General features: G+C 43.3%; 1 protein-coding gene across 1 annotated transcript in view; it reads right to left on the bottom strand.

The window, feature by feature from the left end:
* NUDCD1 (NudC domain containing 1) overlaps positions 1–17,268 on the bottom strand; it is a 152,963-nt gene that overhangs the window by 10,640 nt on the left and 125,055 nt on the right. The window lies entirely within an intron of this gene.

Raw genomic sequence — 17,268 nt, 5'->3', positions numbered from 1 at the left:
TACCCAAATAAAGACATCATCACAGGGCGAGAAGGGCAAAATATGTGCACAGATTACAAACATGGTTGCCCAGTGGGGTGGTTCTTTTACATGGTTGTAGGGACAGAACATTCCATTTGGACTTCTCAGATGAGTTTTTTTTTTCAGTTGGGCAGTGCATTGTCAATCTGCCCATCATAAAAGTGGGATGGTTTCTTCCTTTCAAAACTTCTGTCCCTTCAGCTAGCACAGCTGAAAACTTCTGCAAGAAAACTTTATAGCAGCCTGCAACCTCAGAAGCCAGACCCATGGCCATCAGCTGATCATTCTCATTTGAAGAAAGGGTTGTGCACTTTGGACAAGATGGTGATTTTTCTCCATTACTTACATATATAAAAAGAGTTTGCCAAAGTAGACATCTCTTTAAAAGAAGTACATTAAAACAGATTACTTACCTGCTTCCCGGCGCTGGCTCCCCAATCCTCCTCCTTCCGCCTACGATGCTCCTCTGGGCTCCCTTGATGTAAGCATCCGTTTTGACATCACCGCAGCAGATACCAGATCCCATTGCAACATGGGGCCATTTGTCACGACTTAAGGGAAGACGGTCACCGCCGCGGCCAGCAATTGGCTGCAGGTGATGTCAAACCGGATGTTTACAGTACAGACCAAAAGTTTGGACACACCTTCTCATTCAAAGAGTTTTCTTTATTTTCATGACTATGAAAATTGTAGATTCACACTGAAGGCATCAAAACTATGAATTAACACATGTGGAATTATATACATAACAAAAAAGTGTGAAACAACTGAAAATATGTCATATTCTAGGTTCTTCAAAGTAGCCACCTTTTTCTTTGATTACTGCTTTGCACACTCTTGGCATTCTCTTGATGAGCTTCAAGAGGTAGTCACCTGAAATGGTCTTCCAACAGTCTTGAAGGAGTTCCCAGAGATGCTTAGCACTTGTTGGCCCTTTTGCCTTCACTCTGCGGTCCAGCTCACCCCAAACCATCTCGATTGGGTTCAGGTCTGGTGACTGTGGAGGCCAGGTCATCTGGCGCAGCACCCTATCACTCTCCTTCATGGTCAAATAGCCCTTACACAGCCTGGAGGTGTGTTTGGGGTCATTGTCATGTTGAAAAATAAATGATGGTCCAACTAAAGGCAAACCGGATGGAATAGCATGCCGCTGCAAGATGCTGTGGTAGCCATGCTGGTTCAGTATGCCTTCAATTTTGAATAAATCCCCAACAGTGTCACCAGCAAAGCACCCCCACACCATCACACCTCCTTCTCCATGCTTTACGGTGGGAACCAGGCATGTAGAGTCCATCCGTTCATCTTTTCTGCGTCGCACAAAGACACGGTGGTTGGAACCAAAGATCTCATCAGACCAAAGCACAGATTTCCACTGGTCTAATGTCCATTCCTTGTGTTCTTTAGCCCAAACAAGTCTCTTCTGCTTGTTGCCTGTCCTTAGCAGTGGTTTCCTAGCAGATATTCTACCATGAAGGCCTGATTCACACAGTCTCCTCTTAACAGTTGTTCTAGAGAAGTGTCTGCTGCTAGAACTCTGTGTGGCATTGCCCTGGTCTCTAATCTGAACTGCTGTTAACCTGCGATTTCTGAGGCTGGTGACTCGGATGAACTTATCCTCCGCAGCAGAGGTGACTCTTGGTCTTCCTTTCCTGGGGCGGTCCGCATGTGAGCCAGTTTCTTTGTAGCGCTTGATGGTTTTTGCGACTGCACTTGGAGACACTTTCAAAGTTTTCCCAATTTTTCGGACTGACTGACCTTCATTTCTTAAAGTAATGATGGCCACTCGTTTTTCTTTACTTATCTGCTTTTTTCTTGCCATAATACAAATTCTAACAGTCTATTCAGTAGGACTATCAGCTGTGTATCCACCTGACTTCTCCACAACGCAACTGCTGGTCCCAACCCCATCTATAAGGCAAGAAATCCCACTTATTAAACCTGACAGGGCACACCTGTGAAGTGAAAACCATTTCAGATGACTACCTCTTGAAGCTCATCAAGAGAATGCCAAGAGTGTGCAAAGCAGTAATCAAAGCAAAAGGTGGCTACTTTGAAGAACCTAGAATATGACATATTTTCAGTTGTTTCACACTTTTTTGTTATGTATATAATTCCATAATTCCATATGTGTTAATTCATAGTTTTGATGCCTTCAGTGTGAATCTACAATTTTCATAGTCATGAAAATAAAGACAACTTTTTGAATGAGAAGGTGTGTCCAAACTTTTGGTCTGTACTGTACATCGAGGGAGCCCAACAGAGCATCACAGGCCAGAAGAAGGAGCGGGGAGCCAGCGCAGGGAAGCAGGTAAGTAAGATTCCCTTCTTTCTTCTTACCCTTTGCCAAACCCCACCCCATTTTTGCACAACCCCTTTAAGTTAACCACAGGATAGGGGCAAACTATTAGATCTGTGGGAGTCCTACTACTGGGAACCGCACTGATCACGAAAACAGGGGCTCCATTTTCCGTGGAGCCCCCTGAAATAAACGGAGCAGTTGGTCAGACATGCGCCCAACCACTCCATGTACTTCTATGGGAGTTCCAAAGATAGCCGAGTACAGAAATAAGTGGAGCCACAGGTATTTTTGAAAAATTAATGCACAACAGCGGACCATGCAAAATGAAAATTGCAATTTTCACAATTATGTCATTTCAGTTGTGCCCAGCCTGTGCCACCTGAGACCCACAGCTCAGTTATTCAATTAATAGGCCGGTTCTACTGGGTATGGAAATGCCATAAATGTGGACATAAGCTGCTGTATAAGCATGTGGTAGGGCTAAGAAGGGTAGGAGCGCCATTTGGCGTGATGATTTTGCTGGAATGGTTTTTGGGCACTACATCATATTTTTAGAGCCTCTCAGGTACCCATATAGTGAAAACAATCAGTAAGTTACCCAGTTTTGGAAACCATTCCCCTCCAGTTATTTATCAGGGGGTGGAATTAACATTTCGACACCACAGATATTTTGAAATTAATAAGCAGGTAATTGTGCAAAATGAAAATTGCAATTTTTCCCACAGATATGGCATTTCAGTGCCCAATATGTTTTGCCCAACCTGTGCCATCTGGGAGACACCACACCCCTAAAATTGTCAGGCAGGTTCTACTGGGATAAAAAAATGCCATAAATGTGGACGTACACTGCTGTTTGGGTTAAGAAGGGAAAGACCACCTTTCAGCTTTTGCAGCGCATATTTTTAGGGACTTGCTTATGGGCGCTATGTTACATGTGAGGGCTTATTTTTTGCAGGATGAGTTGCCATTTTCATTGGTACTATTCTGCGGTACATACAACTTTTTGATCGCTTTTGTTATTGTGGAGTAATCTGTACAGGAAAAATGGAGCGGGTCGTTACCGTTTGTTTTATAAAACATTTTTAAAAAAAATTATACTTTTGAGACTTCCGTCTGCCGTCACAAACATCGGCACCCCTGATCGGGCAACCAGTTCGTGAGGGGGGCTAAAGAGCACCCGTCAGCAAAACAATTTCCTGTTGTGAGTGGAGATAGTATTTAAAAAGGATCTCTCACCTCTTGACATGTCTGTTTTAGTAACTACTTGTATTCCCCATGTAATAACAATTCTGGAGCATCTATTCTTATGGCTCTATGTTGTGTCATTCCTTTATTATTTCTACTAAAAGTTATTTATGAATTGCTAGCAATTTGCAGTGAAGGTCCAGATGGGTGTTACCAATATAAAGTGTGTCCCTGCACAGTATATCACTATCCAATCAGTGCTGCCAGTGTCCGACTGTGCAGGGACACAAGCCCCGGCAACACTTCATATGTCGTTGCTATTTTTCTATACGCTATTCATTTGATGCAAGCTTCTTTAGTATAAGATAGAAGGCACAGGAGCCGCCTGGAACACAGAATCACTTCAAAGCGGACCTGACACCACAAAAGGCAATGCAATCGGAAAGCACCATGCTATAGAGGAGAAGGTGAGCGGATTGATACATACTTTTGTGGGAAAAGATTCAGTAAAACCTGTATTTTATACATTTGTATCCTGGCTTTTTGCACCTCCTGTGAACAGCTATTGGTACAGCAGGGAGGGGTGATCAGTGATGTACAGAATTGTGTTCATGCAGAGATAGCGGTCAGTCACTGATAACACCTCCCTTCTGTACCGATAGATGTCTGAAAAATCAAAGATTATTTTTCACTCTATAAGACGCCCTCCCTATAAGTGGAGGAAAAATGTCAGTGTGTCAATGAATGAAGGAGCATCAGGTTCTTATGCAGTAGGCTGGTGGCCGCAAGTTTCCTCCTAAATTCAACTGCATCGCCATGCTCAGGACTGTGATGCACTTGAATACACTTGAGGGTGGCAGCATTTTGTGCTGCAGGGGCGTTTTTTTTGACTGATCTACTTGTGTTGTCCCTGCTTACTTGTTCTGTTGATTTGGACTCACCTACAACATGGGGCCACCTTCAGATTTCCAGGGCCCCTTTAAGTTTTCAGTCTGCCTCTGAGCTGCGGTAGCATTGCAGGTCTGATCTCAGGTCTCATTGGTGGTCCGAGCTGGGGTCTAATCTGATGTCTGTTTCAGGGTCTGATTAACTTTGAGGATCTGAGCTGACACTGAGGGTCTGATCTGAGGCCTGTTTGGGGGTCTGAGCTGAGGTCTAATTAACATTGTTGGTCTGTTCTGAGGATTCATTAAGATTGGGGGTCCGATCTGAGGTCTGAATTTTTTTTTCTTAGTTTCCTCCTCTAAAACCTAGGTGCGTCTTATGAGCAGGTGCATCTTATAGGGAGAAAATAAACAGCAAATGTTTACATTATAGGTTTTACTGAATCTTTTCCCACAAAAATATATTTCAATCCGCTCAGCTTCTCCTGCTTTCAGACTGCATCGTATTTTGTGGTGACAGACTCTCTTTAAAAAGGGTTGTCCAGGTGAAAAAATAAAAAGGGGCTGAATGGCTTAAAAAGGTAAAAAGTGTAATACTCTGTTATTCCTTTTGAAAATATATGCCTTAATTGACAACTGGGTATGCCCCTTGTCAAACTGGCAGGCCCCTGGAAAGTCCAGCCCTGCATATTGACGCACCCTTGAATTATTACACCCAGAAGAAATAAAAAATAAAAAAAATGACAACAGGTAATGCAGAAAGAAAGGGGCACTCAGGACCACCATAATATTTATCGGTGGCAGTCCCTGCAGTATACTCTAGTCGATTGTATCCATGTCTTCATCAGGATGCCGATGCGGCGGAGTGGCACGCCGATTGTCGCCCTGATATGAATCGGGTGGAAGGGACAAATATTTTCCGATATCTCCTAACAGTTCTGCGGTAATTACAGCCGGCGATAGCAGATGATGCAGAAGTAACAATAGGTGTTGTTTCCATTGCTGATACAATAATTATTCTGTCACGTCTACTTATAGCAATAATGCTATTTTTCTTTCAAAACACAAGTAAAATCTCCAACTCCTTCACGTTCTTAATCTCCTGTCAATTCCTTAAACGGACGTCTTCGCTTTTGTTCACAATCCCGATTTAACTCCTTAGGGACCAACCATGTCTAGTAGTGGATTTCCTTATTGAAATAAACATGCATGGCGGGTCAAGTCATGAGTTCCTGTGTATGGTAGAATCTGGACAAATAGCTGAATAAGCTCTGGGTCGAAACCATTTATGGGTAGGCTGGCTTAACGGGGTTGTGAGCAAAAAAACCCTATAAAAACCGCCCGGTGTCTGCCGTCTGGAAGTAATAATTTCCCGTCTTCATGTGATGGCTGAAGACATCACAACTGCAGCTATCAAGAGCTAGGATATATTGGGCAGTAGGTGAACAGTCGGTTCTGTATGGTGATGTGTTCAAACCAAGAAAAAGGGAAGGATCTTATCGACTTTGACAAGGGTCAAATGATGACTGCTAAAAACTGGGTCGGAGCATCTTCAAAACGTCAGAGATCGTGGTGTGTTCGCGGGCAGGAATGCCTCCCCCGAGCGGAGATTGGGGAAGGCGTTCCTTGTAAGTAGTCAGCCAGAGCCTGTACTATACATTACAATTCAGGCCAGCAGGTGGCAGCATTGAATTGTAATATAGTGATCTATGTAGAGGGTAATAGAGAAAACTCCATTACTCTATACAAATTGCAATCTGATGATTGCATGTTGTGGTCCACTGGGGGACCTAAAAAATAAAAATAAAAAGTTTAAAAAAGATATATAAAAAATTCAAATCACCCCTCTTTCCCCAAAATCAAAATACAAAAAATCATGGGTATCGCCATGTGCAAAAATGCCCATACTATTAAAATAAAAACATATCCAATATGGTGAATGGTGTAACGGGAAAAGAAAAAAAAAAAGCAATCATCATCACTTTACCTCCCCAAAAAAAGAAACAAAAAGTCTTACACACCCCAATGGTATTAACAAAAACTGCAGATTATCCCGCTAAAAATGAGCCCTCAAACATCTCTGTAGACATAACTATAAAAAAGTTAAAGGGGTCAGAACACGGTCGATTGAAATAAATCCCCCCCACCCCCCAATATTAAAATTCAAGAAAAAACATATATTTGTAGTATCACTGGTGGTATAGTACTGACCTGGAGAATGAGAAGCACACAAGTCAGTTTTACCACATAGTGAACGCTGTAAAAACAAAACCAATGAATTGCGGTTTTTTTTTTAATGCCACCTCATTTGCACAAATCCTCTTACGGCTATTTGAATGGGAAAAAAATAAAGTTTTGGCTCCAGGAAGGCAGGGTGCAAAAAACAAGAACGCAAAAATGGAAATTCAGTGTCAGAAAAGGGTTAATGGCATGGCTGATCGGTGTATAACACAACTTTTTGTGAACTGGTATTTCCTCAGTATTAAGCAAAATTAAGCGCTGCTAAGATCATTACGGAATAAACTTGTTAATTACACAATCTCACTGTTCTGCAAAAGGGTAAGGAAAATGTTTTTAAAAAACACAGAAAATCACTTTTTTTATGATGTTTTTTTTTGCATTGCAGGAACTTAAATAATTGCTTAATGTGTGCAGAATAATTATCATAATTGCCTGAAAGTTTGGTTCTGTAGCTGTAAACGTTTTACAGAAAAACGAATATCACAAGCCATATCGCCAACATACACTCCTCATTAGTATTCGCCTGCGCTCGGTTGTGGCCGTCATCCCCATCAGTGTGCAGGATTCGGAGAGGGCCTATATTCTTTATGGCTGGAAATGATATCTGTGAGGTGTGAAGACTGCATTGTTTTCCTTGAATAAAGGGGCAACCAGAAATAGAAAGAAGCTGGCGGGGTAGGGGTGTTAACACAAATGGGGCTGTGGGGGTGGAGAAAATGTCCTTAATGAAATACAGCGAGATAAAATGTTATGCAGCACGCATATGTCACACTTGTCTAAAAGGTAGAAAGGAAAATGTATACAAAATAAATATTCCAAATTCACAACCGGGTGTTGACAAGACGTAACAATGTAGAAAAGATTATGGAGTGGAGAATAACGTCAGATGCTGGTGTTGAGGATCATGTCTGGGTTCTGTGCCGCTAGTCAGTACTTGCCACTTCAAGTGGTTAAAGAGCTTCTGTGAGTATGATCAACCCCAATAAATCGGGCATACTACCCGATAGGTATAATTTTAATCAGCATGATCAAGCCTTTCTTATGTTAATGAGGTTATCTCATTACAGCAAGTGGCATTTATCATGTAGAGAAAGTTGATACAAGGCACTTACTAATGTATTGTGATTGTCCATATTACTTCCTTTGCTGGCTTCATTCATTTTTCCATTACATTATACACTGCTCGTTTCTATGGTTACCACTACCCTGCATTCCATCAGCGGTGGTCGTGCTTGCACACTATAGGAAAAAACATCAACCTCTCTGGTGGCTGGGACCGTGAGAGCTCACAAAGGCTGGTGCTTTTTTCTATAGTGTGCAGGAATAGCCACCACTGATGGATTGCAGGGTGGTCGTAACCATGGAAATTATGGCAGTATATAATGTGATGAAAAAATGAATCCAGAATGCAAAAGAGGCAATATGGATAATAAAAATACATTAGTAAGTTGGCCTAACTTTCTCTACATCAGGCATCCTCAAACTGCGGCCCTTCAGATGTTGCAAAACTACAACTTCCAACATGCCCGAACAGCCTACAAGTATCAGCCTACAGCAGGGCATTGTGGGAGTTGTAGTTTAACAACAGCTGGAGGGCAGCAGTTTGAGGATGCCTGCTCTATAAAATAAATGCTATTTGCTAAAGTGACACAACCCCTTTAAACAGCTGCAGGGATATCTGTGTTTTCATCCATATGCAAATGGCCATGTTGGGGCACCAGGTGCCGGGATGAATTCGTGGAGCACTGCTTTTGAAACACCCCTGTGCTCTGCACATCAGCATGCTGAGTACAGAGTTGTGTACTAGCATGCACATATCATATACACTACTTACTATAGCCATACCACGTTGAGAAGAGAGTTTTTTTTTATGATTACACAGCTTATACATATTACTGGTGTCTTTATAATCATATTTTATGCAGGTGAATAAATCAGCAATATATATTAGCTTTCTAAGCATAGAAAAACTATATTCTCAATATAGTATAGCCTTTTATTATGGATCAAATGAGAGAGAAAATAAATGATAAAAAAAGCTAGAAATTTCTCATGGGATTTGAACCTGAGACATCTACAAGCAAGGCTGCCCCCTCACCTGCAGACTATAGCCTTACCATAGTGAGAAGAGTGGTTTTCTATACTTAGAAAGCTAATAAATATTACTGGTGTCTTTATAATCATATATTGTGCCTGTGAATAAACCAGTAAAATGTATTAGGTTTCTAATTATAGAAAACCTCTACTATCAACATGGCAAGGCTACAGTAAGTGGTGTATATAATATGTACTTGCTAGGACACAGCTCTGTCCTCGGCATGCTCATATCTAGTCATGTCAACCAAGGGGAGGGGGGGGGGGGGAATGAGAAGAGCACAGGGGTGTTACAAAAGCAGCGCTCCAAGGATTCAGCCTTGGTGCTCCAACATTCACATTTGCATATGAATAAAAACCCAGATATCTCTGCAGCTGTTTAACATACAGATAAAATAAAGGTATCATTTTAATCATCATGATTAACCCTACCAGGCAGTATGCTTGGCCTAATAGGGTTGATCATGCATACAGAGGCTCTTTAATATCTGTATGAGCTCCACTTTTTCTTATATTGGGCCAATTCTCAGTCAATTACCAAGGCTCCTGTCAGCCAATTCTGTTGGTCAGTCCCAAGAAAGCCCTTGTCCGAGTGAATTCCCCATTTCTCGAGAAGAGATGACTAGGTATAAAAACAGGGACAGATTTGGATATGGTTGCAGGTCCAAATATAATTACAAGTTCCTAAATCCGAATACAAAGCAGATCTTCATCCCGGTAGGAGGGCAACATACCCAATTTGGTTTATCTTGTATTTGGAGCTCTGGCTTGGCTGATCCGATTGGCGGCGGTCTGACACCTGGAACCCCACAGATCAGCTGTTTGTGGCAACCAACGATACCAGAAACATAACAGTGGACGAAGCTGGAAGAAAAAGGCTATGTCCAAGGTTTAGTGGCCATGAATGGTAGCTGAGCTGAAGTACACAGTGGAAGGTGGCTACTGCAAACAGACTAACGGTGAGGGTGTTGGTGTCGAACCCCCACTGTCTGATAATGATGACCTATGTGAAGAACCTCCTTTAACCACTTCAGCCCCGCTAGGTGAAACCCCCTTCATGACCAGGCCACTTTTTACACTTCGGCACTACACTCCTTTCACCGTTTATCGCTCGGTCATGCAACTTACCATACAAATGAATTTTATCTCCTTTTCTTCTCACTAATGGAGCTTTCATTTGGTGGTATTTTATTGCTGCTGACATTTTTACTTTTTTTGTTATTAATCAAAATGTAACGATTTTTTTGCAAAAAAATGACATTTTTCACTTTCAGCTGTGAAATTTTGCAAAAAAAATGACATCCATATATAAATTTTTCGCTAAATTTATAGTTCTACATGTCTTTGATTAAAAAAAAATGTTTGGGCAAAAAAAAAAATGGTTTGGGTAAAAGTTATAGCATTTACAAACTATGGTACAAAAATGTGAATTTCCGCTTTTTGAAACAGCTCTGACTTTCTGAGCACCTGTCATGATTCCTGAGGTTCTACAATGCCCAAACAGTAGAAAAACCCCACAAATGACCCCATTTCGGAAAGTAGACACCCTAAGGTATTCGCTGATGGGCATAGTGAGTTCATAGAACTTTTTATTTTTTGTCACAAGTTAGCGGAAAATGATGATGATTTTTTTTTTTTTTTTTTTTTCTTACAAAGTCTCATATTCCACTAACTTGCGACAAAAAATAAAAAATTATAGGAACTCACGATGCCCCTCACAGAATACCTTGGGGTGTCTTCTTTCCAAAATGGGGTCACTTGTGGGGTAGTTATACTGCCCTGGCAATTTAGGGGCCCAAATGTGTGAGAAGAACTTTGCAATCAAAATGTGTAAGAAATGACCGGTGAAATCCGAAAGGTGCACTTTGGAATATGCGCCCCTTTGCCCACCTTGGCAGCAAAAAAGTGTCACACATCTGGTATCGCCGTACTCGGGAGAAGTTGGGGAATGTGTTTTGGGGTGTCATTTTACATATACCCATGCTGGGTGAGAAAAATATCTTGGTCAAATGCCAACTTTGTATAAAAAAAATGGGAAAAGTTGTAGTTTGCCAAGATATTTCTCTCACCCAGCATGGGTATAAGTAAAATGACACCCCAAAACACATTCCCCAACTTCTCCTGAGTACGGCGATACCACATGTGTCACACTTTTTTGCTGCCAAGGTGGGCAAAGGGGCACATATTCCAAAGTGCACCTTTCGGATTTTGCAGGGCATTTTTTACACATTTTGATTGCAAGGTACTTCTCACACATTTGGGCCCCTAAATTGCCAGGGCAGTATAACTACGCCACAAGTGACCCCATTTTGGAAAGAAGACACCCTAAGGTATTCCGTGAGGGGCACTGCGAGTTCCTAGAATTTTTATTTTTTGTCACAAGTTAGCAGAAAATGATGATTTTTTTTTTTTCTCTTTTTTCCTTACAAAGTCTCATATTCCACTAACTTGCGACAAAAAATAAAAAATTCTAGGAACTCGCCATGCCCCTCACGGAATACCTTGGGGTGTCTTCTTTCCAAAATGGGGTCACTTGTGGCGTAGTTATACTGCCCTGGCAATTTAGGGGCCCATATGTGTGAGAAGTACTTTGCAATCAAAATCTGTAAAAAATGACCGGTGAAATCCGAAAGGTGCACTTTGGCATATGCGCCCCTTTGCCCACCTTGGCATCAAAAAAGTGTCACACATCTGGTATCGCCGTACTCAGGAGAAGTTGGGGAATGTGTTTTGGGGTGTCATTTTACATATACCCATGCTGGGTGAGAAAAATATCTTGGTCAAATGCCAACTTTGTATAAAAAAATGGGAAAAGTTGTCGTTTGCCAAGATATTTCTCTCACCCAGCATGGGTATATGTAAAATGACACCCCAAAACACATTCCCCAACTTCTCCTGAGTACGGCGATACCACATGTGTCACACTTTTTTGCTGCCAAGGTGGGCAAAGGGGCACATATTCCAAAGTGCACCTTTCGGATTTTGCAGGGCATTTTTTACACATTTTGATTGCAAGGTACTTCTCACACATTTGGGCCCCTAAATTGCCAGGGCAGTATAACTACGCCACAAGTGACCCCATTTTGGAAAGAAGACACCCTAAGGTATTCCGTGAGGGGCACTGCGAGTTCCTAGAATTTTTTATTTTTTGTCACAAGTTAGCAGAAAATGATGATTTTTTTTTTCTTCTCTTTTTTCCTTACAAAGTCTCATATTCCACTAACTTGCGACAAAAAATAAAAAATTCTAGGAACTCGCCATGCCCCTCACGGAATACCTTGGGGTGTCTTCTTTCCAAAATGGGGTCACTTGTGGCGTAGTTATACTGCCCTGGCAATTTAGGGGCCCATATGTGTGAGAAGTACTTTGCAATCAAAATCTGTAAAAAATGACCGGTGAAATCCGAAAGGTGCACTTTGGCATATGCGCCCCTTTGCCCACCTTGGCATCAAAAAAGTGTGACACATCTGGTATCGCCGTACTCAGGAGAAGTTGGGGAATGTGTTTTGGGGTGTCATTTTACATATACCCATGCTGGGTGAGAGAAATATGTTGGCAAAAGACAACTTTTCCCATTTTTTTTATACAAAGTTGGCATTTGACCAAGATATTTATCTCACCCAGCATGGGTATATGTAAAATGACACCCCAAAACACATTCCCCAACTTCTCCTGAGTACGGCGATACCAGATGTGTCACACTTTTTTGCAGCCTAGATGCGCAAAGGGGCCCAAATTCCTTTTAGGAGGGCATTTTTAGACATTTAGATCCCAGACTTCTTCTCACGCTTTAGGGCCCCTAAAAAGCCAGGGCAGTATAAATACCCCACATGTGACCCCACTTTGGAAAGAAGACACCCCAAGGTATCCAATGAGGGGCCTGGCAAGTTCAAAGAAATTTTTTTTTTTCCGCATAAGTTAGCGGAAATTGATTTTTTTTTGTTTTTTCTCACAAAGTCTCACTTTCCGCTAACTTAGGACAAAAATTTCAATCTTTCATGGACTCAATATGCCCCTCAGCAAATACCTTGGGGTGTCTTCTTTCCAAAATGGGGTCAGTTGTGGGGTGTTTGTACTGCCCTGGCATTTGAGGGTCTCCGCAATCATTACATGTATGGGCAGCATTAGGAGTTTCTGCTATTCTCCTTATATTGAGCATACAGGTAATGAGATTTTTTTTTCCGTTCAGCCTCTGGGCTGAAAGAAATAAATGAACGGCACAGATTTCTTCATTCGCATCGATCAATGTGGATGAAAAAATCTCTGCCAAAAAAAAAAAATGGAGGGGAAAGGCGTCTGCCAGGACATAGGAGCTCCGCCCTGCATCCATACCCACTTAGCTCGTATGCCCTGGCAAACCCGATTTCTCCATTCACATCAATCGATGTGGATGAATAAATAATTGCCGGGATTTTTTTTTTAATATATATATATACATACAAAGTGCTTGCCAAAGCATAGGAACGCCGCCTCCTCCTCAGCTCGTATGCCTTGGCAAACGTATCTGTCACTGCAGAGGAGAAAATACCGTCTTGCAGCGCCGCATACACCGACTTGCGTGTAATCTGACAGCAGCGCAATGCTTCTGTCAGAATGCACATCGGTGCTGCAGCTAGTAGATCGGTTGGTCCACCTGGAAGGTAAAAAGACAAAAAAAAAAAAAAAGGAAAAAACCAGGCCGCAACGCAATAATTTTATTAACTTTGCAACAGAACATATAAACTTTAACTTGTTTAACTGAACATTAACGTGTTTGCTTACTGGTGTGTTTTTGTTTTTGTTTTTTTTTTTTTACCTTTATAGAACAAACCTCTCCTTCCCCATGGGTCAATGTGCAAAGCGCAAATCGCCCAAAGATGTGGCGAAGTGCGTTATGCACTTTGTCCCATGTGAAAGGAGACGTTTGCAGCAGCAGTGAGTGAATGGGCCCTAATAGCCCTGTGTGCCTGTCCTGTGAGATGTGATCCCTATGCTAATAGTGTACCTGTGAGTGGTACTTCCGGAAACACTCTCCAAAGCATAGGGCAGGGTGGTCCGGACAGTCAGGACAGAAATAGCGGGTGTCACGCCTTATTCCACTCCTGCTACAGACACGACATCTTTTTCGGGTGACGGTTGGGTTGAGGTACCAGGAACGACATTGGGGAAATGTCGCTCGTGTAGACGGCTAACTACACTGGTGGTTGGGGCCACGGAACCTCCTGGATACAGGAGGTTCTCGATGATCTCTTCCTGAAATTTGAGGAAGGATCCAGTTCTCCCAGCCTTACTGTAGAGAACAAAACTATTGTACAGAGCCAATTGAATTAAATATACAGACACCTTCTTATACCAGCGTCTGGTGCGTCGGGAAACTAAATACGGAGACAACATCTGGTCATTGAAGTCGACCCCTCCCATGTGGAGGTTATAGTCGTGGACTGAGAGGGGCTTTTCAATGACACGGGTTGCTCGCTCAATTTGTATTGTCGTGTCTGCGTGAATGGAGGAGAGCATGTAAACGTCACGCTTGTCTCTCCATTTCACCGCGAGCAGTTCTTCGTTACACAGTGCGGCCCTCTGCCCCCTTGCAAGACGGGTGCTAACGAGCCGTTGGGGGAAGCCCGCGCGACTAGTTCGCGCGGTACCACAGGCGCCAATCCGTTCTAGAAACAAATGCCTAAAGAGGGCCACACTTGTGTAAAAATTGTCCACATAAAGATGGTACCCCTTGCCGAATAAGGGTGACACCAAGTCCCAAACTGTCTTCCCACTGCTCCCCAGGTAGTCAGGGCAACCGACCGGCTCCAGGGTCTGATCTTTTCCCTCATAGACACGAAATTTGTGGGTATAGCCTGTGGCCCTTTCACAGAGCTTATACAATTTGACCCCATACCGGGCGCGCTTGCTTGGGATGTATTGTTTGAAGCCAAGGCGCCCGGTAAAATGTATTAGGGACTCGTCTATGCAGATGTTTTGCTCTGGGGTATAAATATCTGCAAATTTCAGGTTGAAATGGTCTATGAGGGGCCGAATTTTGTGGAGCCGGTCAAAAGCAGGGTGGCCCCTGGGACGGGAGGCGGTGTTGTCACTAAAGTGCAGGAAACGCAGGATGACCTCAAATCGTGTCCTGGACATAGCAGCAGAGAACATGGGCATGTGATGAATCGGGTTCGTGGACCAATATGACCGCAATTCATGTTTTTTTGTCAGGCCCATGTTGAGGAGGAGGCCCAGAAAAGTTTTAAGTTCGGAAACTTGGACTGGTTTCCACCGGAAAGGCTGGGCATAATAGCTTCCCGGGTTAGCGGTTATAAATTGTGTGGCATACCGATTTGTTTCTGCCACAACTAAGTCTAAAAGCTCCGCAGTCAAGAACAGCTCAAAAAATCCCAGGGCCGAACCGATCTGAGCCGTCTCAACCCGAACTCCAGACTGGGCGGTGAAAGGGAAAACTACGGGTGCGGCTGAAGTTGGGGACTGCCAATCAGGGTTTGCCAGCACCTCTGGGATTCTAGGGGCTCTACGGGCACGTCTTTGCGGTGGCTGCGACGGGGTCACTACTGCACGTGCCACCGTACCAGCTTCAACTGCCCTTCTGGTGCTCGCTACTTCACCAGGTTGTACGGCAGTGCTGGTACTAGGTCCAGGAAGGGCTGGGCTGCTGGTGTATGCCTCACCACGTAATCCGACAGCACCAGCCCCACTCTGCTGCTCTTGAAGCGGATCCTGCGCAACCTGTGGTCTAGCGACACGGGGCCGGGTACGCCTGGTTCTATCAGGGACCTCAGCCTCCTCGTCCGAACTTTGGGTCAGAGAGCCACTGCTTTCTACAGGTTCGTATTCTGACCCGCTAGATTCATCAGATGAGGGTTCCCACTCCTCATCCGACTGGGTCAGAAGCCTGTAGGCCTCTTCAGAAGAATACCCCCTGTTAGACATGTGGGCAACTAAATTTAGGGGTATTCCCTGAGACTACCCAAGAAAAAAAAAGCCTGTCTTACAAAGGGGAGGCTAGCGAAGTACCGGAGGCCGCTGCGGTTGATAAAAAATATCAAAACTGATTTTTTTATCGCCGCAGTGCGTGTAAATTGAATGTGCAGCGATCAAAAAAAAATGTTTTTTTTGTCACTGCGGTGGGGCGGGTGTGGGCGAACGCACGTGTGGGCGACCGATCAGGCCTGATCGGGCAAACACTGCGTTTTGGGTGGAGGGCGAGCTAAAGTGACACTAGTACTATTATAGATCTGACCGTGATCAGTTTTGATCACTTCCAGATACTATAAAAGTACAAATGCTGATTAGCGATACGCTAATCAGCGAATAACGGACTGCGGTGCGGTGGGCTGGGCGCTAACTGATCGCTAACTACCTAACCAAGGGACCTAAACTATACCTAAAACCTAACGGTCAATAACAGTGAAAAAAAAAAGTGACAGTTTGCACTGATCACTTTTTTCTTTTCACTTGTGATTGACAGGGGTGATCAAAGTGGTGATCAAAGGGTTAATTGGGGTTCAGGGGGGTGATCTGGGGCTAAGTGTGATGTTTGGTGTACTCACTGTGAAGCCTGCTCCTCTGCTGGATCCAACCGACGAAAAGAACCAGCAGAGGAGCAGGCAGCCATATAACAGATCATATTTACAAATATGATCTGCTATCTGGCACTTTGATTGGATTTTTTAAAAATCAGCAACCTGCCAGCCACGATCATTGGCTGGCAGGTTGCTGACGAAATGGTCCTTAACGAAATGCCGGCGCGAAGTGCGCACGCGCGGGCGCATACTCGCGTCATCTCGCATCTCGCGAGATGACGCGTATATGCGTGACTCTGCGCAGCGCTGCCACCTCCGGACCGCACATCTGCGTTAGGCGGTCCGGAGGTGGTTAAGGTAGGGTGATACATTTAAAACCAAAATAGGTTTTCTGCCCCTGAAACTACAGCGACGTATTATGTGACAGAAATAAGAAAAGATGATCCAGAATTCTTATTTTCTCTCTGCAATGTGCCGTTCCTCTGCTATTCCTCTCAGAAATGTATGACTAAATTGACAACTGAGCGTTAACATTCTTGTCAGAGGAGCGTGACATTGCCCAGTCGGTGCTGATAGTGCCAGACTGTGTACAGACACACACCAAGGGGAATAGTATCACCCAGTTGTCAGATTATTTATACATATTCAGGAGGATTAACAAAGGATTGCGATATCCTATAACCTGCTTGGGGGGGGGGGGGGGGGTCTTCTAAAAGAAGGAGACTGACTAAAGAAGTGAAAACCTTGGATTTTTAGAGCTCTCATATCATTAACGGTTATATGTACACCAGTGCAATTGTTTTATTATTAATGTATTGAATTTATTTTGAGCTTAACATTTTTTTTTCTCAAGTACTCTTTATTAACAATATGGAATCTTTTTTCTGTACAGAGCTGACATGCTGTAGTAGCTGCCTGTGGATTTTCTGTCTTTTCCATCATTTGGGGAGCTGACAGGCTCCTTATCTCCGCTCTCTGACATTATAAACAGTCATTATAGCTCAGTTCTTATCTTACTGATAAGAATGTG

Source organism: Bufo gargarizans, chromosome 5 (genome assembly GCF_014858855.1).
Source record: "Bufo gargarizans isolate SCDJY-AF-19 chromosome 5, ASM1485885v1, whole genome shotgun sequence".
NCBI lineage: Eukaryota > Metazoa > Chordata > Amphibia > Anura > Bufonidae > Bufo > Bufo gargarizans.
This window is presented reverse-complemented; position numbering and strand designations above follow the sequence as displayed.